Source organism: Pogoniulus pusillus, chromosome 23 (assembly GCF_015220805.1).
Source record: "Pogoniulus pusillus isolate bPogPus1 chromosome 23, bPogPus1.pri, whole genome shotgun sequence".
NCBI classification, from domain to species: domain Eukaryota; kingdom Metazoa; phylum Chordata; class Aves; order Piciformes; family Lybiidae; genus Pogoniulus; species Pogoniulus pusillus.
The window spans coordinates 9,861,210-9,886,452 of NC_087286.1; the positions used below are offsets into that span (position 1 = coordinate 9,861,210).

General features: G+C 47.8%; 1 long non-coding RNA gene across 1 annotated transcript; it reads left to right on the plus strand.

The window, feature by feature from the left end:
• Positions 1–218: 218 nt before the first annotated feature.
• Positions 219–24,219, plus strand: LOC135185816 (uncharacterized). The gene is made up of 2 exons (XR_010306631.1): positions 219–314; positions 23,614–24,219. It is a non-coding gene; the product is annotated as an uncharacterized LOC135185816 (long non-coding RNA).
• Positions 24,220–25,243: the final 1,024 nt, after the last annotated feature.

Sequence of the window (25,243 nt, forward strand, 5' to 3'; positions counted from 1 at the left end):
TGTTCACTGTGAGAGTGATTGGCATTGGAATGGGCTGCCTGGGGAGGATGGTGGAGCCTCCACTCCTGGAGGTGTTTAAAAGGAGACTGGATGAGGCATTTGGTCCCCTTCCCTAGCTCTGCCTGTGTATGGACTCTGAAACTAAGCCATGAGCTTTGTTTTCTGTTTCAGTCCCAAGTTAACTCCCCCCTCTCTTCTCTCTCGGTCAGCAGGTTTGACCTCTCTCCGGACCAGGGAGGGGAACTGAGTTACAGACCACGTTTTTCTGCTGAATTGCTGTGCCAGCCTGAAGAAATATCAAGAGCTACTGCTGCGTGAGTACTGCTCTTCTCCTAATCTTGTCAGTGTATTACTTCCCATAGATTTTGTTGGGGGGTTGGAACTGGATGAGTTTTGAGGTCCCATCCAACCTACACCACTCAGTGATTCTATTCTGTAGTCCAGCTCAGCAGGCTTTGGAACTTACACCTGAGTTCGGGCTTTGGAAGTCACTCCAGCTCGATGGCAATACCCAAAATCAGGGAGATAGTATAGATTAGTCTTTGACTTTGGATAAAAAATGGGCTTGTAAAGATACTCTCCCACTGAGCTCTCTCTCTCTAAGGCTCCCACAGAAACTTGGCTTCCTGCAGGCTATGTGAGTGGTGCAGCTGCAGGAACAGCAGTGCCGTTTGCTCCGAGGTGGCTGAAAGCTGGTGGGGGGGGGTTGTGTCAGACGATGCATGGAGGAGACACTTCATCCCCTTCTGTAACTGTGGCTTCTGGAAAGGCAGAATTTTCACACTCACTTCCAGCAAACACTTCTGATGGAGTCTTTATCCCTTAAAAAAGCTACTGTGTGTTGGTCTTGCAACAAAAAGTCTCACATGTTTTTTTACTTCAGAGAAAGCCTCTGCTCCTCACTCTTGTCAGCCTCTAATCTATTTTATGCCACACCCCCCTCTCTTTTGAGGACTCTTTTGGAGTATTTTGAATGCCTCTTCCTTTGTAAGTTGTCTCTAGAGATTAGGAATGGAATAGGATGTTGCTAGACAAGAGCTGTAGCTGTCAGCTCCTGGGTTTGATCCTGATTATTGCCTTACCTTCTTTTTTTCCCCCTGCTCTTTCTAAAGCTGGTATTGAATCACACTCTTCCAAGGCATACAGAAAACATTGCACTATAAATAATAGCTAATCAGACTTCTTAATGTATGGACTAGTAAGTAGTCCTACCTGCCACAGCACTATCCTGTGATATATGAATTAAACATCTGGGGAAAAGAGAAGAAAGTAAATCGGGGGGAAATAGCAGATTTATAATGTTTGGTGATGCTGTTCCACTTTTAGCTTCAGTGATTCTGTTCAGCATGGAGAAGGGAAGGCTCTGGGGAGCCCTAATAATGATCTTCCAGTACCTGAAGGGGACTAGAAGAAGCTGCAGACAGACTGTTTACAAAGGCCTGCAGGGACAGTACAATGGCAATGGCCTCAGAGTAGAGATGAGGAGATTTAGATTGAATGTTAGGGACAAGTTCTGCACTGTGAGGGTGGTGGAATACTGGACCTAGGTTGGTGGTTGTGGCCACATCCCTGGAGGTATTCAAGGTGAGGATGGACAGGGCTCTGGGTAACCTGATCTAGTTGAGGCTGTCCCTGCTGGCTGCAGAGGGGGTTGGACTGGATAATCTTTGGAAGTCACTTCCGATCCAGGCCATGATTCTATTAAATGCTGTTAGTTTCTCATTCCACAGACAGTGTGAAAAGTGGATATAATTAGTTGGTTTATAGTACTTGTAGACTGATAGAACTTTTCATGAGCTTACTGCAGCATGAAGCGATGACAGCTGGGCACGGCACGGGAGACAGGAGGAGCAGTCTGCTGTTATTAAGCTCCATTGCTTGTTTTTCCCACCTGTATTTCCTCAATTACATGTAGGTAGTCTTTTTGGCATAATCCAATCTTCATCTTGATCTTCTTTGATTTCCTTGAAAGGTTTTGGATTTAGATGTGCTTTGGGGCCAAGGCCTTGTGCTGTTTTCGGGTAGAAGAGCTCTGGAGGTTGTTTTTAACATCATTTTCATTTCAAATTGGCTTAAGTATAGAGCCATCAATATGGTTCATTAAAGATACTATTTAAGAATCTATTAAATATATTATTTAATAGTAGCTAATAATATTCCTGACCCAACAAATGTGGTGTGCAGTATTCCAGTGGCTTACCACCACCACCACGTGAAACCTGTTGTATATTAAATGACAGCATTGTCTATCCCTAACCTTGTGCAGGCACACACAGACATGTTTTGTTTGATTAAAATAGTTTGTCTTAGGAAATATCAGTTATGACCATCAAAATGATTTTTTTTTCTTTCTGGTTAATAACAATGATTTTTACCCAATTGAAGCACCACATCAGCATGAAGACCTCATTTGTTACAAGAAGAGTCATGATGCTTCCTTCCATTCATTATCAACCTCTGGTCTATCAGACCTTTATATTCACAGGCAGAATCACAGAATGACAGCTTGGAAGGGACCTTGAGGACCATTTGCTCTAAGCTTTCTAGGTGGTAGTGGAATTGAAATGAGCTGGCCCAGCACTCTGCAAGCTGAGTCTTACACCTGCTTAGTGTAGAGGACTCCACCATTTCCCTTGGGATGATTCCCATGTCTGACTGCTCTCATGGAGAAACATTTTCTTCTGGAGTCTCATGGGAATCTCCCCAGCAGAAACTTGTTCCCATCAATCCTTGTCTTTTCCATGGGACTCCTGGGCTTGTGATAAAGGAAAGGGGTTCTGGGGTTTTGGTCTGTTTGGAGGGAGGTTTGGGGAGTGTTTGGGCTTGATGGGATTCTGTGTGTATTTCACATGCTTCTGCACCTCTTTGCATTGTAGTTTGCAGTTATTAGTAGCACCTTCTGCTTAATCCTTCAATATATTCTCTGTTTCTATCCAGTTCTGTGTGTGAGGGTTCTCCTCAATTCCCTTGAAAGTAATTTTAGACCTCTCTGACTTCCCCCTGCTGCCTCTTCAAACAAAGACATCCTCTCAGCTGTGTTTCCTCTCATCCACTTGGGCATGGTGAACAGCTTTCTTCAAGGATTCAGTCTGCCTTGAAACTTGAGCTCTGATTTTAAATGATCAGGAGTGAACTTGAATGGGCATTTCCCATTTGCCTACCTGCTAAGTGTTAATGGATGACTCAGCAATATCTTTTCAATGGGCATTTCTCATTTGCCTACCTGCTAGGTGTTAATGGATGACTCGGCAATATCTTTTCAATGGGCACTTCTCATTTGCCTACCTGCTAGGTGTTAATGGATGACTCAGCAATATCTTTTCAATGGGCACTTCTCATTTGCCTACCTGCTAGGTGTTAATGGATGACACAGCAATATCTTTTCAATAGGCACTTCTCATTTGCCTACCTGCTAGGTGTTAATGGATGACACAGCAATATCTTTTCAATGGGCACTTCTCATTTGCCTACCTGCTAGGTGTTAATGGATGACTCAGCAGAATCTTTAGTGGAAGAAGTATCTTTCAGCATGATGGTTGCACAGTGCTCTTCCTACCTTTCCTATCAGAAGGACAGGGAAAAAGGCAATTTATCTCCTTATGGCTATCCCTGCTTACATTTTATCTCCGTTTAGGAGGAGCAGGGCTATACTAGAGGGAGTCTGATGGAGGCTGCAGGGATGATTAAGGGACCAGAACATGTCTGAAGAAAGGCTGAGAGAACTGGGGCTGTTTAGCCTGGAGAGGACAAGGCTGAGAGGGGATGCTATTCTTGTTTATAAATGTGTGAAGGGTAACTGTCAAGAAGAGGCCAGGCCCTTTTCAATGGTGTCCTCTGACAGCACAAGGGGCAATGGGTGAAAACTGGAGCACGAAAAGTTCCACCTTAACATGAAGTTGATGGAGTACTGGACCAGGCTGCCCTAGGTGATCTTTTTCTGGCAGGGAGGTTGGACTTGATGCTCTCTAGAGTTCTTTTCCAAGCCTTACCATTCTGATTCGTATCTAGATTTGGAACACATTTTCCAATGAAACAAAATGAATGAGCACAGTGAGAAAGGGGATAGAAATCACATTTGTTTTTCATCCAAACTCATCTTTGTTTAATTCTGTGCCCTCTTTCAGTCCATTATTTAAAACAAACATTAGTAGGATTATGGCTCCAATTCTCATTTTCCTTGCAGATGGTTTGAAGGCAATGCCTTGTCCTAGCCTAGAGCTTGGACCACCTGTACACACAAGCATGCCAGACTGGGACAGCAACTCAGAGTATGGCTTCTGGTTTTGATCTGTTCTCCTCCTGTCCTTCCTCTGTGTTACCAGGGAGGACAAGACGAGAGGTATATGGCAAGAGGCACAGGGAGTGCTGACATGTACAGACTGATGTGCAGGCTGGCATTTCTTAGGACAGTGTCTGGACTTCATGCCACAAAGGCATGTGGTCTGAAGGACACAAGAGACTGTGTGAGAGTGGTGTATAATCAAGAGGCAGGACGTGTGGTCAGGACAAGGATGCCAAACACAGCACAGCTGAGGCACAGCTCACATTTTTCACATCCATTCAGCTTGGTTGATGCAAAGCTCAACATGAGCCTGCAGTGTGAGTACAGCCCAGACAGCAACCCTGTGCTGGGCTGCAGCAAGAGCAGTGCAGCCAGCAGGGCAAGGGAGGGGATTCTGCCCCTTTACTCTGCTCTCCTGAGACCACAACTGGAGTACTATGTGCAGTTCTGGAGCCTCCAACACAAGAAGGACATGGAACTGTTGGAGCTAGTCCAGAGGAGGGCACAAATATGCTCAGAGGGCTTCAGCAGCTCTTCTGTGAGGACAGGCTGAGAGAGTTGGGGATCTGCAGCCTGGAGAGGAGAAGGCTTCCAGGAGACCTTGGAGTGGCCTTCCAGTATCTGAAGGGGGCTATAGGAAGGCTGGGGAGTGACTCTTGACAAGGTCTTGTAATGACAGGATAAGGAGTAATGGGTTTGAACTGACAGAGGGGAGATTTAAACTGGATGTCAGGAAGAAGTCCTCTCCAGTGAGGGTGGTGAGACACTGGCACAGGTTGCCCAAAGAGGTTGTGGATACTTTCTCCCTGGAAGTGTTCAGGGCCAGAAGGATGAGAGTATGAAATTGAAGTTGAGGCTGTGCAGCAGTATTTTTATAGGTGTGTTTTCAGAGACACTGAGCTCTCCACAGAGAAAGTGATTGGCATTGGAATGGGCTGCCCAGGCAGGTGGTGGAGTCACCATCCCTGGAGGTGTTCAAGCAAAGACCAGATGGAGCACTTAGTGCCATGGTCTAGTTGATTGGCTGGGGCTGGGTGCTAGGTTGGACTGAATGATCTGGAGGTCTCTTCCAACCTGGTTGATTATGAAAAGCTTTGCCAGAATTCTACAGGGAAAAGTGACATTTCTGTTACAGAAAGATTTGCATTTTCTACAGTCACCAGGTGAATTTCACTAGGAAGGTTTAGCAAAAATCTTTTAGGTGAAAAATTGGTTTTGTTTAAAGAGAGCTGAGAGGAAAATGTGATTTTTCTGGGCATCCTTAGCAAATCCCACGAGCTGCTTTTGCTGTCAAATTGGTTTCTGTGGAATAAGCAAGGAAATGCTTTGCTTAATGGTACAACAGAGCCTGAGAGGGTGGAGCTGGCCAAGCAAGGAATAAGCTGAGCTATTTAAGCTGAGAAAACCCCACTCACAGAATTAACCAGGTTGGAAAAGACCTTCGAGATTGAGTCCAACCTATCACCTGACACCTTCCAATTAACTAAACCATGGCACCAAGTGCCTCATCCAGTCTCCTTTTAAACATCTCCAGGGATGGTGACTCCACCACCTCCCTGGGCAGCCCATTCCAGTGCCAATCACTCTTGCTGTGAACAGTTTCTTCCTAACATCCATCCTGAACCTGCCCTGGCACAGCTTGAGGCTGTGTCCTCTTGTTCTGTCCCTGGGTGCCTGGCAGAAGAGATCAACCCCACCTGGCTACAACCTCCCTTCAGATAGTTGTAGACAGCAATGAGGTTTGCCCTGAGCCTCCTCTACTCCAGGCTGCACACCCCCAGCTCCTTCAGTCTCTCCTCACAGGGCTGTGCTCTAGGTGAACAGATTGCACTTTGTTTAAGGACAGTTATCCTAAACAAACATTTTATGCTTTCTTCTCCTTGTCATATTAAGTAGTAAAGGAAATTCCTTACAATCACAGATCTGGGTTGAAAAGGACCTTAAAGATCGTCTACTTCTTCCCCCTTGTATGGGTGGAGACACCTTCCACTAGACCAGATTGCCTCAAGGTCCTGCCCAGCCTTGAACATCTCCAGTGAGGTGTTATTCTATTCCAGGAAGGTACAGTTCCCTTCATTTTGACATCAGAGAGCTATGCATGTTAAAATTGTTGGACTTGATGATGATAGTTGGGCTTGGTGGTCTTAGAGGTCCTTTCCAACCCGAAGGATTCTACCATTCTAAGATGCTGGCTTAGTTAGAGGGAATATATTACATTTAGGAAACAGAGAAACTCTATCAATTTCTTCCAGCAGAACACTGACCTCAGTGGATTGGATGCATTTACAGAGCTATCCTGGACATACTTGAATGAATTATTTAAGAGGCATCAAAAAGGTTAGAGCCTGCTCCTTCTCACCTGTAACTCAATTGTATCCTGAAAACTGTAGGTGGCTGCTTAATTGAGTTTGGGGTGGCCAAACACAGTCCCCAGGATCAGTACTTCAGCTGCCAAGTTGATCTGGGGCTTTGCCTTTTGCTCCTGGTGGGCTGCCTGAAGAGATCATTTCAGACAAAGGTCTTCACTCTCTTCCTGAAGAGTTCCAAATGCACTGAAGGAGAAATTCAGTAAAGCAGACACTGCCTGTTGCTTATCACCTGCAAAATGGTTTTGCAGACACTTACAGAGGACCCTAGGGGAGGAAAAATATGTATCTATCTATAAATTGCTGGCCTACCATACAGAAAGTTCCAGCAAAGTTATTTCTGAAATGGAAGGTGTGAATTGGGTTTGATTTACTGAGTTGTGTTGTGGCAAAACAACCAAGGAAGCAGTGGAGTAGGTGCCCTTTTAAAACAAGAGTGCACATGCCTGGACTAAGGAGTGAGTCCAGGGAGGGGTGTTTTGGGGGAAGGTGTTGCACTCTGTTCTCTGACAGGTAGTGGAGGAACGGGATCACTTCCTTTCCTGGCCAAACTGGCAGCCCATGGCTTGGAGAGGGGCACTCTGTGCTGGGTTAGGAACTGGCTGGAGGGCCAGGCCCAGAGAGTGCTGGTGAATGGTACCGCATCCAGTTGGCAGCTGTCACCAGTGGCGTGCCCCAGGGATCAGTGCTGGGCACAGTCCTGTTTGATATCTTCATTGATGATCTGGATGAGGGGATTGAGTCCTCCACCAGGGAGTTTGCAGATGACACCAAGCTGGGAGCAAGTGTGGATGTGTTAGAGGGCAGGAAGGCTGTGCAGAGGGATCTGAACAGGCTGGACAGATGGACACAATCTGTGCCTTAGGCACAAGGCCAAGGGCCAGGTTCTACACTTTGTCCCCAGCCCGTAACACTGCATGGGGTTGTCGTAGCCAGAGTGGCTGGAGAGCAGTCAGGCAGAGAGGGACCTGGGGGTACTGGCTGACAGCTGAACATGAGCCAGCAGTGTGTCCAGGTGGCAGACAGAGGCAGTGGCATCCTGGTCTGTATCAGGAGTAGTGTGGCCAGCAGGACCAGAAAGGTCATTCTGCCCCTGGTCAGGCCACAGCTTGAGTGCTGTGTCCAGTTCTGGGCTCTCCAGTTTAAGAAAGATGTTGAGGTGCTTGAACATGTCCAGAGAAGGGCAGCAAAGCTGGTGAGGAGCCTGGAGCACAGCTCTCTGAGGGGAGGCTGAGGGAGCTGGGGGTGTGCAGCCTGCAGAAGAGGAGGCTCAGGGCAGACCTCACTGCTGTCTACAACTACCTGAAGGGAGGCTGTAGCCAGGTGGGGTTGGTCTCTTCTGCCAGGCACCCAGGGACGGAACAAGAGGACACAGCCTGAAGCTGTGCCAGGGCAGGTTCAGGCTGGATGTTAGGAAGAAGTTGTTCACAGCAAGAGTGATTGGCATTGGAATGGGCTGCCCAGGGAGGTGGTGGAGTCACCATCCCTGGAGATGTTTAGGAGGAGCCTGCATAAGGCAGTTAGTGCCACAGTTTAGTTGATTAGAATGTGTTAGGTGATAGGTTAGAGTCAATGATCTTGAAGGTCTTTTCTAACTTGATTAATTCAGTGATTATTTGCTTCAATGTAGAAACTTCCAGAAAGGGAAGACGTTTGCTAATACTGAGAATGTTCTTCTAAAGGGGAAAACAAGGTTTGTGTATTGCTACTGAGACACAAAGGTGAACACTCGCATTGATACAACCTCCTGTAACACCCTCATGTGTAAACTCGAGAGCAGTGGGTTAGATAATTGGACCATGAGGTGGGTTGGCTCAACAAGAGAGGTCAGAGAGTTGCGATCAGAGGTGCAGAGTTCAGCTGGAGGCCTGTGGCCAGTGATGTACTTCATTAACCACAGAATCTCAGAATGGTTGGAAGGGGACTTCAGAGATCATCTTGTCCAGCCTCTCTGCTGGAGCAGGATCAGCCAGAGCAAATCATCATCCAGTCCAACCTCCCTGCTAGAGCAGGATCACTTGGAGTAGGTCACACAGGAACATGTGCAGGCAGGTGTTGAATGTCTCAAGAGATGAGGACTCCACAACCAGTCTGGGCAGCCTGCTCCAAGGCTCTGACACTCTCACAAGAAAGAACATTTTCCTTATGTTCAAGTGAGACCTCCTCTGTTCCAATGTGTGCTCATTGCCCTGTGTCCTGTCCCTGGACACCATTAAGAAGAGCCTGTATCCATCCTCCTGACACTTGCTCTTTAGTTAATGATCATCTTTGATGAGATTCCCCCCTTCAGGCTGCCCTTCCCCAGGCTAAACATCCCCAACTCTCTCAGCCTTTTCTCATAAGGTAGATATTCCAATCCCCTCAGCATCTTTAATCCAGGTAAAGAAAGCAATATCTTAAACTTGGAAGCCTTAAATGTCAGCCTTTCCATTTTTCAATTGAAGTGGAAGAAGTTATATCTCCCAAAGACTAACCAGCAGCTGCAGCAGGCAGATGAGTGAGGTGGAGTGCAAGAAGTCTTTTGTCACTGTTATTAATGGCAGCCTACAGTGGCTGGAACATCTTTTATCAGTCTGCAAGACTGATCTGTGCTATTACTGAACGTGGTTCATTCTTTCCATTCTCTTTTGAAGATTGTCACAGCTTCATACTTCAGCACATATAAATTCTATTTAATAATTATGTTAAACACGCATCCAGATGGGGCCAGGCAGACAAAAGTGCCTTCAGAAGGGTTTTAAAGCACTACATTAATTTATTCCAATGTGTGATCATATTTATAAGCACCTTTATAAACATGAATGGGGTCACCCCTCAGGCTTCTCCTCTCCCAGCAGCACAGCCCCAGCTCCCTCAGGCTCTCCTCATAACAGAGATGTTCCATTCCCTTCAGCATCTTTGTGGCTCTGCACTAGACTCAAGCAGTTCTATGCCCTTCTTGAACTGGAGGGCCCAGAACTGGACACAATATTCCAGATGTGGCCTCATTAGGGCAGAGTAGGAGGAGGAAAACCTCTCTCAACCTGCTACCTACAGCCCTTCTAATACACCCCAGGATGCCCTTAGCCCTCTTGGCCACCAGAGCTGGCTCATGGTCAACCTCCCATCCACTAGGACCCCCAGGGCCTTTTCTTCTTCACTGCTCTCCAGCAGGTCAGTCCCTGACCTACATCGATCCCTAGAGTTGCTCTTTCCTAGGTGCAAGACTCCACCCTTGCCCTGGTTGAATTTCATTCTCAGCCTGCCCAAGTCTGGCTGAATGGCAGCGCAGCCTTCTGGTGTGGCAGCTGCTCCATCCAGCTTGGTGCCATTAGTAAACTTACTCTCCTCCAGGTCAGTGATGATTATATTGAACAGAACTAGTCCCAGTACTGACCCCTGTAGGACTCCACTAGTTACAGGCCTCCAACCACAAAATCATGAGAGCTAGAAAGAAAATTACTGCTTTGCCTCTCAGATTGCTGTCTGTGAAACGAGTTTGCCCATGAGATATGAGCACCCAACCAGTTGATGCACCCAGGTGAAGGAAATGAGCAAAGTATGATCAAGTTGAAGTCTGGAAAAGTTAAACATGAATATTTATGAGCTATCTGGAAGCAGGAAATAGCCTTGTGATGAAAAACAGCATTGCTTGGCGCTTTAATGGAGCAGGATTTGTAGGTTGCTGTCATTTGAGTGGGTCTTGTCGCTTGCCTGTTGAGTGCACAGTTGTCTGGACAGCACAGATTGTCCCTGTCACAAGAAGAGGGTGATCTGATGCCTTTGCAGGCACATTTCTCACAAATGAGCTCTGCAAGCCCCACACTGGCATGCTTTATGGCCACAGCTTGGAGAAGCAGGGAAGATTTACAACCCCAACAAAAGAGGGGACTTGGGAGCAGGAAGACAGGCTTTCTCTCTCAACTTTATCTCAGAGAAAGGAAAAATCACAGGTGGAGAACTGTTTCTACAAATAGTTCAGCCCCAACATGGGTAGCTACAGACTGAGTAGTTTTGTCTCTGTAGTATCATAGAAATCCCTGGAGAGGAACTGCTGCCCTGCCTGCAGCTCTTCCTCTCTGTGACAGATCCCAGCTCTGGTTTTGCTCTCAGACAGCATCTCTCTAACCACTACTTGTGGTTTTACAGTTAAAATCATTTTAGAATTATCTTGGACCAGGGAGACAAGTCTTGAGCAGTGAGGGATTCCTAGGAGTAATGTCTACACTGGAAGTCTTGGACCTGAGACTTCTCCAAGTTTTCCAGTAGTCCTTAGGACTATTTGTGAGTGCTTGCTTTAGAAAGCTGCTGTGGGATTCCTAATGCTGGTCATAGCCTGGAGATGGTTATTTACAGGGCACAAGTGAAGAGCTTTACAGTTTTGGTTGAGCTTATGGTCTACTCATAGCCTCATCTCCAGCCTTCCTCAGCAGAAAAGATCTGAATGGAAGAGCCCTCTAAGCTCATCCAGCCCAACCCTCCATGCAGCTCTGCAAGCTCAACACTAAACCACGTCCCTAAGCATCAGTGCTATAGGCTGCTTGAACACCTCCAGAGATGGGGACTGCAGCACTGCCCTGGGCAGACCATTCCAGTGCTTGAGAACCCTTCCAGGACAGAAAGGCTTCCTAACATCCAGCCTGAACCTCCGCTGGTGCAGCTTGGAACCATCTTCTCTGCTCCTGTCTCTTGCCACCAAGGAGCAGAGGCTGCCCCCTCCTCATTGCAACCTCCCTGCAGGCAGCTGCAGAGAGCATTCAGCTCTGCCAATAGTCTCCTCTTCTCCAGCCTCAACACCCACTGCTCCCTCAGCCTCTCCTCCCAGCCCAGCTGCTCCAGGCCCTTCTCCAGCCTTGCTGCCCTGCCATGGGCAGGCTCCAGCACCTCAGCATCCCTCTTGTAGTAAGTGACCGAGAGCTGGGCAGCCCCCAGCAGTGCCCCATTGCTCTCCTGGAGGGGATAACTCACGGTCAACTGCAGCTGTTGCCTCACTTGAGAAGCAGAAGTGACTCCAGAATTTGTGTGTGTAGCTCTGTATTTTATGGCTTTACAAGGCCTGTCTGGATGTGTTCCTCTGTGACCCGAGCTATACTGTATGGTCCTGCTCTGGCAGAGGGGTTGGACTCTGTGATCTCTTTGAGTCCCTTCCAACCCCTGACATCCTGTGATACTGTGCTCTTGGCTTAAGAAACTCTAGACCAGCTCAGTGCAGCCTGCATTGTTGGGTTAAATGAGGGCTCCAGCTCGCATTTGCACCCACACTTCTCATTGCCTGCAGCGCCTGGTTTCAGATTGGCTGGTTTGCCCCAGGCCTTAGCTGGAGCATCAGTGTACCAGGTGGAGAAACACAGACACAGAAACCTGAATCTTGGCTTTTTTAAGCTGAGGCAACTCCAATCTCCCAAGCCACAAGGCATAAAGCTTGGGTTATTCAGAACTGACTAGTCAGGATAAATTAGAGCAGCATAGTCAATTCTCCCCCTGACCCAAATCCCCACTAACTGTGCCTGGTGGTGTGGTTTCTCCTGAGCCTGGGTCTGAACAATAACAGTTTTTCTTTTCATCCTTTCTCTCTGCCCACCAATGGTCCTGATTTTTACCCAGACAGCAAAGGATGAGAGAAAAGAAGAGACATAAAGCTGAAATACTGCCTTGCTCTCCCTCTTTAGAGTGCTCAGGATTGTGCAGGAGCAGAAAAAACACCACCACCCACAGCCCCTAGGAACGTTAAATCCAGCATTGAGTTCTTTCCAGATGTTTCTGAGACCATAACATTTGGTTCTGGATCGAGCCTGAGGTCAGCAGTGTTGGTTTGTTGTTGTGTGCTTTTTCAGTTCAGCTAATTTCCTGTGTTCCAGTAACTTTGCCTCTGATTCCAGTTAATGCCAGAAAACACTGTTAGGCAATTTGCAAATGTGAGTTTAGCTCTGCTTTTTCTAGCTCCACCATACAGTTCCTCAGTCAAGCCCATGATATATGTTTTTTCTCACAGAGGTGAGCTGGCCGCCCAGAGCAGTTTGTCCTCCTCCCACCCTAAACTTCATTTCTGTTTGAATTAGCTGCTTTTGCTGAAAATGTCTATGTACTCAGCAATTAGAGCTTGCATCTCTAAAGTAATCAATGCCTTTTGCTACGGATTGCCATGAAATGACTGAATTTCTGGTGCACACCTTCTTATTCCCCCTGGATATCTTCAAGGTGAGGCTCAACAGGGCTCTGGGCAATCTGATTTAGTGCAGAATGTCCCTGCTGAGTGCAGAGGGGTTGGACTGGATGAGTTTTGGAGGTGCCTTCCAACCCACAGCATTCATAGAATCAACCAGGTTGCAAGAGACCTCCAAGCTCATCCAGGCCAACCTAGCACCCAGACCTATCTGGTCAACTAGGCCATGGCACTAAGTGCTCCATCCAGGCTTTTCTTGAACACCTCCAGGGATGGGGACTCCACCACCTCCCTGGGCAGCCCATTCCAATGCCAATCACTCTCTCTGGCAACAACTTCCTCCTAGCATCCAGCCTAGACCTTCCCCTGCCACAGCTTGAGACTGTGTCCCCTTGTTCTCTTGCTGGTTGCCTGGGAGAAGAGGCCAACCCCCACCTGGCTACAACCTCCCTTCAGGTAGCTGCAGAGAGCAATGAGGTCTGCCCTGAGCCTCCTCTTCTGCAGGCTGCACACCCCCAGCTCCCTCAGCTTCTCCTCACAGGGCTGTGCTCCAGGCCCCTCAACAGCTTTGTCGCCTTCCTGTGGACACCTTCCAGCACCTCAACATCTCTCTTGAACCCTGCCTGCAGAAAGGCACCTGGGGGTTGTAACACACAAGCAGGTGAACATGAGCCAGCAGTGTGCCCAGGTGGCCAAGAAAGCCAAAGGCATCCTGGCTGGGATCAGAAATGCTGTGTCCAGCAGCAGCAGGGAGGGGATTGTCCCCTTGGACTCTGCTCTGGTGAGGCCACTCCTAGAGTGTTGCATTCAATTTTGGGCACCTCAACACAAGAGAGATGTGGAGGTGCTGGAGCCAGAGCAGAGGGCAAGGAAGCTGTGAAGGGCCTGGAGAGTAAATCTTGTGAGGAGAGAGTGAAGGAGTTTGGTCTGGTTAGTGTGAAACCAAGGAGGACACCTCATGGCTGTCTACAGCTACCTGAAAGGAGGCTGTGGAGAGGTTGATGCTGGTCTCTTCTCACAGGTAATTAGCAATAGAACAAGAGGGAATGGCCTTAAGCTGTGACTGGATATTAGGAAACATCTTTTCCCAGCAAGAGTGGTCAGGCACTGGAATGTGCTGCCCAGGGAGGTGGTGGAGTCAACAACCCTGCATATGTTTAAAAGTTGTTTGGATGTGGTGTTTGGTTTAGGGTGAACCTTTTAGAACAAGGTTCTTGGTTGGACTTGGTGATCCTGTGGACCTTTTCCCACCTGAATGTTTCTGTAATTCATTCTGCTTTAAAGAATGGATTTCTGAATCTAAATATTGGGAGTGTTGAGTGGATTCAAGTAAGTCCTGATACATCCCTGTATGTATGGAAATGTTCATCTCTTGAGCAAGTCTCATCTGAACAGAATTGCAGAATGTTAGGGGTTGGAAGGGACTTTCATAGCTCATCCAGTCCAACCCCCTGACAGAGCAGGATCACCCAGGGCAGGTCACACAGGAGCACATCCAGGTGGGTTTGGAAAGTCGGCAGAGAAGGAGACTTCACAACCTCTCTGACCTCTCTGGGCAGCCTGCACCAGCGCTCCAGCACCCTCACACTGAAAGTTTCCCCTCCTGTTCCCATGGCTCCTCCTCTGCTCCAGCTTGCTCCCAGTGCCCCTTGTGCTGCCCTTGGCCACCCCTGAGCGGAGCCTGGCTGCATCCTTCCAACACTGCCCTGAACATCTTCAGCACAGCAATGAGGGCAGTCCTCAGGTTCCTTTGCTGCCAGCTCCCAGCCCCAGCTCCCTCAGCCTTGCCTCACAGGAGGTGTTCCACTGCCTGCAGCAGCTTGGAGGCTCTGGGCTGGGCTCTCTCAAGCAGTTCCTTGAGGTCCTTCTTGAGCTGAGTGGCCCAGAACTGGACACAATATTCCAGATGTGATCTCACCAGAGCAGGGTAGAGGGGGAGGAGAGGAGCAGGAGCCAGAGCTGGACACTTGGAGTTTTGATCCTTATTTCAGTACTGAGGAGTAAAAATAGAAGACATCCCTAAAATACTAGACTTGAGAAGACCCAAGAGTTGTTTGTTTTAGCAGACCTACAACACCTCAAGCATTCTGTAAGGCCGCAGATAATTCAGCTAGACCTGCTGATAAATTGCCTTCTGTGATCAAATATATCTTCTGTGACTGTGATCCATTACAGTTTTTGACTCATTACATCCTGCTTGGAGAAACTACATTAAATATATATATATATATATATATATATATATATATATATATAAAAAAATATAGAAGGCACAGCTGTCAGGAAATTTCTCATCCATCTGAAGGGTAGAGCCTTCCTACAGCATTTCTTGGCATATCTGGGTTTGGTTCTTTGTTGAGAACCTTTCACTGGGTGGACCTGCAAGGTTCTGGGGCTTACCTGGGTGCATAACAGGTGGGTTGGAAGTGCAATAATTCAGCCACCTTTTGAAGTGGATAATTCCTGTTGGAGGCAATAAAAAAGTTTGACAGGAGGGCAATTAATTTTGCTTCTAGTTGAAGCAAATAGAGTTACTTAGAAGCTAACCACTTTAAATCCCCTCGCAGTCATAAAGCTGTGCAGCGTCAGTCTGCCTTCAGGAAATGAATCCTGACGTGATCTTGAGTACTTAGCTCCCATATCTGCTGGCTGGTACCAAGGGCTGCACACCACCTGCATGCTTGATGTTCTCCAGCTCCCAAACGCAGCTTCGGTGTAAGCTGAGGCACAGACACATGTGCAGTGTCAGTAGTAACTGAGGCAGATGGCAAAGCTGCAGGGCAGATGTTGTGGGAGGTGTGCAGGAGTTGAGGAGCTGATATGAGCATAGCATTTTGGGGGAAATGAGGAAAGGTCTACAAAGTGGAACACAGAAGGTTTCAGCTCAACACAAGGAGAAAGTTCTTTATAGTCAGGGCGACAGAGCCCTGGCACAGGCTGCCCAGGGAGGTTGTGAAGTCTCCTTCTCTGGAGACTTTCAAGACCTTCCTGGATGCATTTCTGTGTGAACTACCTTAGTGATTCCTGCCTTGGCATGGGGGTTGGACTTGATGATCTCTGGAGGTCCCTTCCAACTTCTAAAGCTCTGTGATTCTGTGAAAGTTCCTGATTCTTTTGAAGCCATAAACTACTCCATTCACCTGGAGAAGGCTAACTGGCTAGAACCCACTTCTCCTGATGGTTAGCTGAAACAATTCTCTTTACAGGAATCCTAAAGCTATGCAAATTTGACTTGTCACTGATCTGGTGTGACTCTTAAGGCTGTCACTCAAGATCTTGTGCTGCCACCCTCTACTGAGACTCTTTGAAGCACAATCCTGCTGTGGGGTTTGGAAGGGACCTCTGGAGATCATTTAGTCTAAGCCTGCTGCTAAAGCAGGCTGGCACAGGAACCTGTCCAGATAATATGTCAGGAATGTGTCTCCAGAAAAGTAGGATGATCTTGGAGGTCTCTTCCAACCTGGCTGATTCCATGATTCTCTCTGGGCAGCCTAGTCCAGAGCCCTCCCACCCTCCCACGAAAAAAGATTTTTCTTTATGTTCAAGTGAAACCTCCTGGGTTTTAATTTATACCTTTTGCTCCTTGTCCTACCACTGAGAAGAGCCTATCCCCATCCTCTTGGCCTACCCCCCCTTTAGCTGTTGATCAGCACTGAGAATCTCCTTTCTCAGTCTGCTGCTCTCCGGGCTACACAGCCCCAGGTCTCTCAGCCTCTTCTCAGAAGAGGGATGCTGCAGTCACCTCAGCATCTTTGTAGCTTTCCTTGGACTCTCTCCAGTAGTTCCCCGACTTTCTTGAGCTGGCAAGCCCAGAACTGGTGGCAACGCTCCAGGGCAAGCAGAGGGGAAGGAGTGCCAAGCTTGGCCTGCTGGTCACACTCCATGCACCCCAGGAGACCATTGGCCTGCTTGGACTTGGAGTAACGTGCATATCCCCCAGCACTCCCAGGTCTTTCTCTGCAGAGCTGCATTCCAGCAGGTACACTCCTCACCTCTCCTGGTGCAGGGGGTTATTGCTCTACAGAAGCAGAGCTCCACACTTGCCCTTGCTGAACTCAGCAGGCTCCCCTCTGCCCAGCATTCCAGGCTGCCCAGGTCTCACCTGAGGGTTTGTCAGCCACTCCTCCAGTCTGGTATTAGCCACCTTGCTGAGAGTTCACTTTGTCCCTTCATCCTGGTCGTTTATGGAGATCTTGCCCGGGGCAGTGCTGTAGTCCCCATCTGTGGAGGTGTTCAAGCAGCCTTGTAGAGCTGGTGCTTAGGGACATGGTTTAGTGCCAAGCCTGCAGTGCTGGGTGGAGGGTTGGGCTGGTTGAGCTTGGAGGTGGCTTCTGTGAAAGAATTGTTTTAGGACTGCAAACTGTGGCTAAAACTGGGTGGGTGAATGCAAATGTCTGGAAAGTTCTTTCCCAAAGTCCAAATTTTGCAGCTGAAACCAATCATAATTAATTGCAAGAAGAATGCATATTTAAGCAATAAACTCTCTTTATGCTAATTTCACCAACCCTAAGCTCTTCCATCTGCTGCCTGGCACCTGGAATGGGTGTTTTTTTTTATTATGGACCTTCTCACTCTTGCTATATCTCTGACATCATGCCAGGTGCTTTAGAAATATGGTGGTACAGTTGTGATGTAGTTGACAGGTTGCCCAGAGATGTGGTGGAGACCCCATTCCTGGAGACATGCAAGGTGAAGCTTGATGGAGTCCTGATCCAGTTAAAGATGTCTCTGCTCATTGCAGGGGAGCAGCTCTGTGACTAGGGCAGGTAGAGGGAGCTGGGGATGTTCAGCCTGGAGAGGAAACGGCTTCAGGGAGAACTGATAGCAGCCTGCTAGTACCTGAAGGTGCTACAAGAAGGCTGCAGAGAGGCTGTTTGCAAAGGCTGCAGTGGCAGGACGAGGGCAATGGCTTCAGACTAGAGCACAGCACGTTTAGATCAAATGCTAGGAATAGGTTTTTTACTAGGAGGGTGATGAAACACTGCAACAGGTTGTCCAGGGATGTAGTTGAGGCCCCGTTCCTGGTGAGGCTGGACAGAGCTCTAGGCAACCTGAGGATGTCTCTGCTGAGTGCAGGGTCATCCTTGGAGGTCCCTTCCAGCCCAGATGATTCTGTGATTGAACAAGGTTGCCTTCAAGGGTCCCTTCCATCTGTGTTTCTGTGAAAGCTATATAATATAGCTCTGATTTTGAGGGGGGTGTGTGTGTGTGCACATGAGAGAAGGCTTAGCAGTGCTAAGCAGCCTGTGAATGAAGTTCAGGCTTAAGCCAACAAAAGCTCCTTGGTGGAGGGAGGCAGCGCTGGAAAGCAAGTGAGAAATTCAAGGCACCTGCAGCTCTTCTGGGAGCTGTGTGTTTGTATCTGACATCACAGTTTGGTCTGCTCTTTGATAAGGTTGCTGGAGGTTAAATTCTGCCACAATATTTTGGCACTTGGATCTGATTGGAGTCAATGGAAGCCCTTTTGAGTGCAGCTGAGGGCACAGTGTGACATGAGAGAGAGAGAGGACTTATTTGTTGTGAGAATACTGAAGACCTGGAGCAGGCTATTCAGAGATGCTGTGGAGTCTCCTCCTCTCTAGATGTCTTCTGAACCCACCTGAATGTCTTCCTCTGTGACCTGTCCTAGGTGACCCTGCTTTGCAGAGGGGTTGGACTCAGTGATCTCTGGAGGTCCCTTCCAGGCCCTAGCAGTTTATGGCTCATGCAATATACTTTTATGCTATAAGTCCTCTGAACAGGGACAATCTCAACTGCTCTTTCACTTTAAAGCCCATCTGCTAGGAGAGCTATTCCTGTGTTTCCTTTCATCCCCTGAGCAATCCTTAGCCTTCTTTCATGACTTCTTTTCTTGTTGATTTATGAAGCCATTAATGCTTGGATCACAGTCTATAAAAATTAAAACCTCAATCTGAAAGGAAAAATAACCCAGTGGGTAACGTGAGTACAAGCTAATAGCACGAGCAGCTACACTGCATATTTCATTTCCAGCAGTCTCCTGGAAGATAAAGAACAACTCAATCAAATCACAAATGTGGAGAGAGTTTCCTTCCAGCCATGCTGAGCACTCAGGTCTGAAAAACAAGCTATGCCCTGCTCCTGAAGCAGATGATAGTATCAGTGATGAGGTATTACTATTAGGAGTAAATGTCTCCTGTAAAATAATAAACTGATTTAATGGGGCAGATGATGGTAAGGTTCTTTTCATGGATATGGCAGAGGTGGAAATGATTTAATCAGGATGGGAGAAACTTCAGATCCCTACTACAAAGCCCTAGAAGGCCAGAGGCTGATGACAGTCTCATGATTACCATGATGGGAGCTGAAGTGGACCTCTGAAAGCTGAATGCTCCACTGCCTGTTGAAGCGTTCTGTAGGATGGGTGGTGTTAAAGTTCTGCCTATTTGTTCTGTTGTTGAAGTTGGGCTGATTGCATGCATCTTTCTTGTGAGGAAAGAAATGAATTTGCAGAAGAAAAGAAACAGAGGAAAAAAATTCCCATGTAAGGAGTTTGAAGGGTGGATAGGTATGATGGATGGAGCTGCCTTCCATGTGTTAGTGAGAGAGAGGGAAGGACAAAATTATTCACTCCCAGTTTTCAGCACACCAGATCCAAAATGTAAAACCACAAAGAGCTTCCAGAAGTTGTCACCTTGCCTTTTGATCTCAAACTGTCTTTTCTTAGGATAACCTTTGGTGACTAAAAGGCTACCTACAAGGTAGATAAAAGGGAAACAGCAGCCTGGCTGGGATCAGCAATAGTGTGGCCAGCAGGAGCAGAGAAGTGATTGTCACATGTCCTCAGCACTGAGGAGGCCACACCTTGATTACTACCTTCAGTAAGAAGGAATTTGAGGTGCTGGAGCATGTCCAGGGAAGGGCAACAAAAGTGGTGAAAGGTCTGGAGAACAGGGCTGGTGAGGAGCAGTTGAGGGAACTGGGGGTGTTTAGTGTGGAGTAGAGGAGGCTGAGGAGAGACCTCATTACTCTCTACAGCTCCCTGAAAGGAGGCTGGAGCCAGGTGGAACTTGATCTCTTCTCCCTAGTATCAGATGATAGAATGAGAGGAAATGGCTTGAAACTGTGCCAGGGGAGATTTAATTGGGAGAGTAGGAAATTTTTTCTTTGCTGCAAGAGTGGTCAGGGATTGGAACAGGCTGCCCAGGGAGGTGGTGGAGTCCTCATCCCTTGGAGGCATTCAAGAAACCTGTGGCCATGGCACTTGGGAACGTGATTTAATGGCTGTGGTGGGGTTGGGTTGGTGGTTGAACTTGACAATCTTAGAAGTGTTTTCCACCTGAAGCAATCCTATGATCCCATGAAAAAGCAGCTGCTGACAGGAGTTTTAACAACACTTTGTCTCGTGAGGATCAAGCATATATTTGCTGCTGTTATCTCTCTCAATTTCTCTTTTGTTGCTTTAGGATTTTCCTTCATTTGTGTGATTAGGGTTTTTTGCTTGGTTGGCTGCTTAAGCTTTTTGCTTTAGTTGGTTTGGCTGGCCAAGGGTTTGGTTTGGCTGGTCAAGGTTGTTGCTGGTTTGGTGAAGGTTTTTGTTTGGCTGGTTAAGGTTTGGTTTTGGCTGGCTGATTAAGGGTTTGGTTGTGTTTGGTGGGCTGGTTAAGGGTTTGGCTGTGTTCTGTTGCTTTTGGGGGTTTAAGTTTGTTGGTTCAGCCAGAGTCATGCAAACTGCCTTCCCCAATTTTCTGGTTTATACATAAATAAGTGCTCTGACCTTTCTGGCTTCTTGCTTAGGAAAAGGTATCACAAATTCTACCTGTAAGAATATGAGAAGTGCTGGCTGAAAACGTTCAGGGAGTATTATATCATCCAGAGAATACATGATTGGGTTCACATTTCTGGTGTGTTCCCATTAAAGTTTCCTGACTGCTTGATGAAGGTTTGTGTATTTTCCACGAGGCTGGCCACACACAATCTTTTTTCCTTGCAAATGAGCTTGTCACTGCTTAACACTTCTCACAGAATCACAGATGTCAGGGGCTGGAAGGGACCTCAAAGCTCATCCAGTCCAACCCCCCTGCCAGAGCAGGATCACCTATACCATTTCACACAGGAACACATCCAAGTGGGTCATGAATATCTCCAGAGAGGGAGACTCTTTTGTGGTGGGCTCAACCATGTCTGGCTGATGGTGCTAAGGGGGAGTAAGAATGTATTCTAGAGAGGAATAACAATAGGCACAAGTACAGGTTGAGGTTGCCCTGATGGAAAGCAGCTCTATGAAGAAAGAGCTTGGAGTGCTGGTGGGCAGCAAGTTCTGCATGAGCCAGCAATGTGCCCTTGTGGCCAGGAGAGCAAATGACATCCTGGGGTGCATTAAGAGAAGTGTCCAGCCGGGCTGAGGAGGTTCTTCTCCCTCTCTGCTTTGCTCTGGTGAGGCCACACCTGGAATATTGTGTCCAGTTTTGGGTTCCCCAGTTCAAGAGAGACAGGGACCTGTTGGAGAGAGTCCAGCAGAGAGCCGCAAGGATGACAGGGGGACTTGAACATCTCCCCGGTGGAGAGAGACTGAGAGCCCTGGGGCTGTTTAGCCTGGAGAAGAGAAGGCTGAGAGGAGATCTGATCAACTTGTACAAATATCTGAGGGGTGGGTGTCAGTGCCTGGGGCCAAGCTCTTTTCAGTGCTCAGCAGCAGTAACTCAAGGATCAACAACTACAAGCTGGAATGTAGAAGGTTTCAGCTCATCATGAGGAGAAACCTCTTTGGTGTGAGGGTGCTGGAGCCCTGGAGCAGGCTGCCTGGAGAGGTTGTGGCGTTTCCATCTCTGGAGCCTTTCAACCCCCATCTGGATGCATTCCTGTGCAGACTACCTTGGGTGATGCTTCCTGGGCAGTGGGGTTGGACTGGATGGTCTCTGGAGGTCCCTTCCAAGCTCTAAAGTTCTGTGATTCTATGATGGTAGTATTTATCAGGAAGAGCTCTCTCTTCAGGCAAAAGCACTGGGGAACCATCAAGAACCATACTCTGACAGACATCAGTCTAAATGGCTCATATCCCAACAGCTGTTGGGAATATCATGTGGAGGGCTGAGGCAAGGAAGGAGGATCCAGTCTCTGCCTGGTTAATCAGTGCTTGGAGAAAAGAGGCATTTCTGCTCTCTGTGGAGACTGCAGAGTCTGAAGGTTATGTTAATTGTTTAATCTGTTTTGACAAAAGGCTGATTAAGCAATGGAACAAGAGAGGAAAATGCACATTTGGGGAACTCTTAGGAAGCTGAGTGTATGGTTTGCTGGGTCTCTGGTCTGCCAGAAGTCCTCTGCCTGCTCTTCTCTGCAGAGCTGGAATACCTGATCAGTGACTGTGCCGAGCTTTCCATTCAGAGGTGTGCAGGGCTTCCAGGAGAGAGCACAAACTTATCTCCTCGGTGCAAAGAGATGCAGCAGCCTCTGCTCTTAGTAGTCCAGAAGAGTCCTTGGGTTCAGCATGTTAACATGTCCCTGCTTGTTGCTGTCTCGTTCTGTCATTGCCCGCGTTCACCACTTGTCGCTGCCAGTAATCGGACCAATGCAATGACCACCTTTGGATTGAAGCAGGTGCCCTTTATTATGGCAAGGGGGGTGGAACTAGATGATTCTTGTGCTCCCTTCCAACCCTGTCTGATTCCATGATTCTATTCCATCTGAGTGCAAGTGTAAGACCCCTGTGAGACAAGTGTCAGCAGCACAAGTGTAACTGTGCAATAAGTGTCCCCTATCGCCTGGCTGTGACTCATTTTATACCACCATACAAGCAGCCCATTAACATCACCCAGGTGGTGTACAGCCCAGTCTTTAACAGACTTCACATCTTGGTTTTCCCCATGGGACAGGTGTCCCACTGCCTCTCCTCCCCCGTGGGAGGCATTCTGAAGTTGTGGGAATGAAGGTCATCGAATGCTCTGTACACAGCTCATGATTTTTCTCTTACATTTCTTCTTCTTGGATTCCAACACCTGCTGGTGATTTTTCTCCCTATCATATACCTGAAGTTTTCTGAGGGACTGATGAAGAGATGAATTTCTAGAGAGGGTTTCCTTGCCCAGATTAGCTGAAAAGAATAAATAAATAAATAAATAAATAAATGTCAAAGACATCCTAATAATGGGTGACAGGACAAGAGGGGATGGCCTGAAGCTGTGCCAGGGGAGGGTTGGATTGGATATTAGGAAGCACTTCCTCACAGAAGGGCTCATTAGGCACTGGAATGGACTGCCCAGGGAGGTGGTAGAGTCACCATCACTGGGGGTGTTTAAGGAAAGCTTGGATGTGGCACTTGGTGCCATGGTTTAGCTGATGTGCTGGTGCTAGGTCATAGGCTGGACTCGATCTCAGAGGTCTTTTCCAGCCTTAGTGATTCTGTGTAATCTGTTTTCTGTAGACCCATTGGCAGCCTTGCCACAACAGCAAGTCTGGTTTTCAGTGCTGCAAAATGCTTTTTCCTTGTGCATTGCACCTGACGACATCGCAAGACCTGCCTCTCTGCACCAGCAGTTTTCTCTTGGTCCATTGGGGTAATAACAGCAACAGCAGCAGCAACCAACCACCTTAGCACCAATGAATAGACTTCCACACTCCCTCCCAATTACTATTGCATTCATACAAGTGGTATCTATGTTTATAACTTTTAATGTTACACTGGCACAGGTTGCACAGGGAGGTTGTGGCTGCTCCCTCCCTGGAGGTGTTCAAGGCCAGGTTGGATGAGGCCATGAATGACCTGTTCTAGTGGGAGGTGTCCCTGCCTACGGTGGGGGGGTGGAACTGGCTGAGCTTTGAGGTCCCTTCCAACCTTAGCCATTCTATGATTCTGTCCTCTCCTGCAGCTGTTTTAGTGAACCTGATAGTCTTTGCTCTCAGCTCTTGGTTGTTTTCATTCTGCACACAAGAGAAGTGATCCTCTTGCCTCAGTGATTCTGCTGCCATGCAAGATCTGAAGAGGCTGCGTTTTTAATTTGCCGTGAAGCAAAGATGAAGATTGAGGATGAAAAGGGTTTCTTTTATATGTTTGGAGACTGAGATTTAAACAGAAAGGCCTTCCTGTCTTGTGAAAAGGCAGCAGTGCCTGCTTTCAGTAGGCAAAGGAGCAGCAAATTGCTCTTCAGTTTAATTTTTATTTAAAATTACAGAAATTAACAGACTTTATCAAGCACATGGCAGCCTGCCTCTTGCCATGCTAGATAAAATGGGTGGTTAACTATGAAAATAAATACGAAAGGAACTGGGACCAGATCCAGTAAACTACTCAGAATGGATCTGCAGAGACTGGGGCATGACAAGGCTGAGGCTGCTTAATGCACTCTGTTGGAAGGGAGAGCTGCATGTGGTTCCATGCTCACCCACCTCAGAATGAGATACAGACTCATCACCCTGAGCACACCTACCTCAGTGTGAGATGCAAGCTCATCACCCTGAGCATACCTACCTCAGAATGAGGTACAAGCTCATCACCCTGAGCACACTGACCTCCGTGTGAGATGCAAGCTCATCACCCTGAGCACACTGACCTCCGTGTGAGATGCAAGCTCATCACCCTGAGCACACTGACCTCCGTGTGAGATGCAAGCTCATCACCCTGAGCACACTGACCTCTGTGTGAGATGCAAGCTCATCACCCTGAACACACCTACCTCAAACTGAGATGCAGACTCATCACCCTGAGCACACTGACCTCAGTACAAGATTCAAGCTCATCACCCTGAGCATACCTACCTCAGAATGAGGTGCAAGCTCATAACCCTGAGCACACCTACCTCAGTGTGAGATACAAGTTCAGTGCCCTGAGCATATCCATCTCAGAATAAGATGCAAGCTCATCACCCTGAACTCACCTCACCCTCATTCTACATGACACCAAGCTGAATGGTGTTATTGATACACCAGAAGGACAGGATGGCATCCAGAGGGACCTGTACAAACCAGAGAGGTGTAATCTTATGAGGTTTAACAAGAGCAAGTGCAGGGTTCTGCAGCTGAGCCAGAATAATTCGCACTATCAATAGAGGCTGGGGGAGGAGAGGATAGAAAGCAGCCCTGTGGTGAAGGACTTGGGGGTGCTGATGGATGAGAAGCTGGACATGAGCAGGCAGTGTGAGCTTGCAGCACAGAAGGCCAATGGCAGCCTGGGCTGCATCAAAAGCAGCATTGCCAGCAGATGGAGAGCGAGAGGATCCTGCCACTCCCACCTCAGACCATTCTATTATAGGATTCTATATGACACCCTGATGGGTGGGAAGCTGCTAAGATCTGTGCACGGATGCTTTGAGCCAGCCAGATGGAAACACTGAGCATGGGCATATGTCTGCAACATCACACAGATCACACAATGGTCTGGGTTGGAAGGGACCTACAAAGGTCATCCCGTCCAATCCCCCTCTGCAACCACATCAGGTTGCCCAGAGCCCTGTTGAGCCTCACCTTGAATGTTTCCAGGGACAGGACTCCAACAGCTTCACT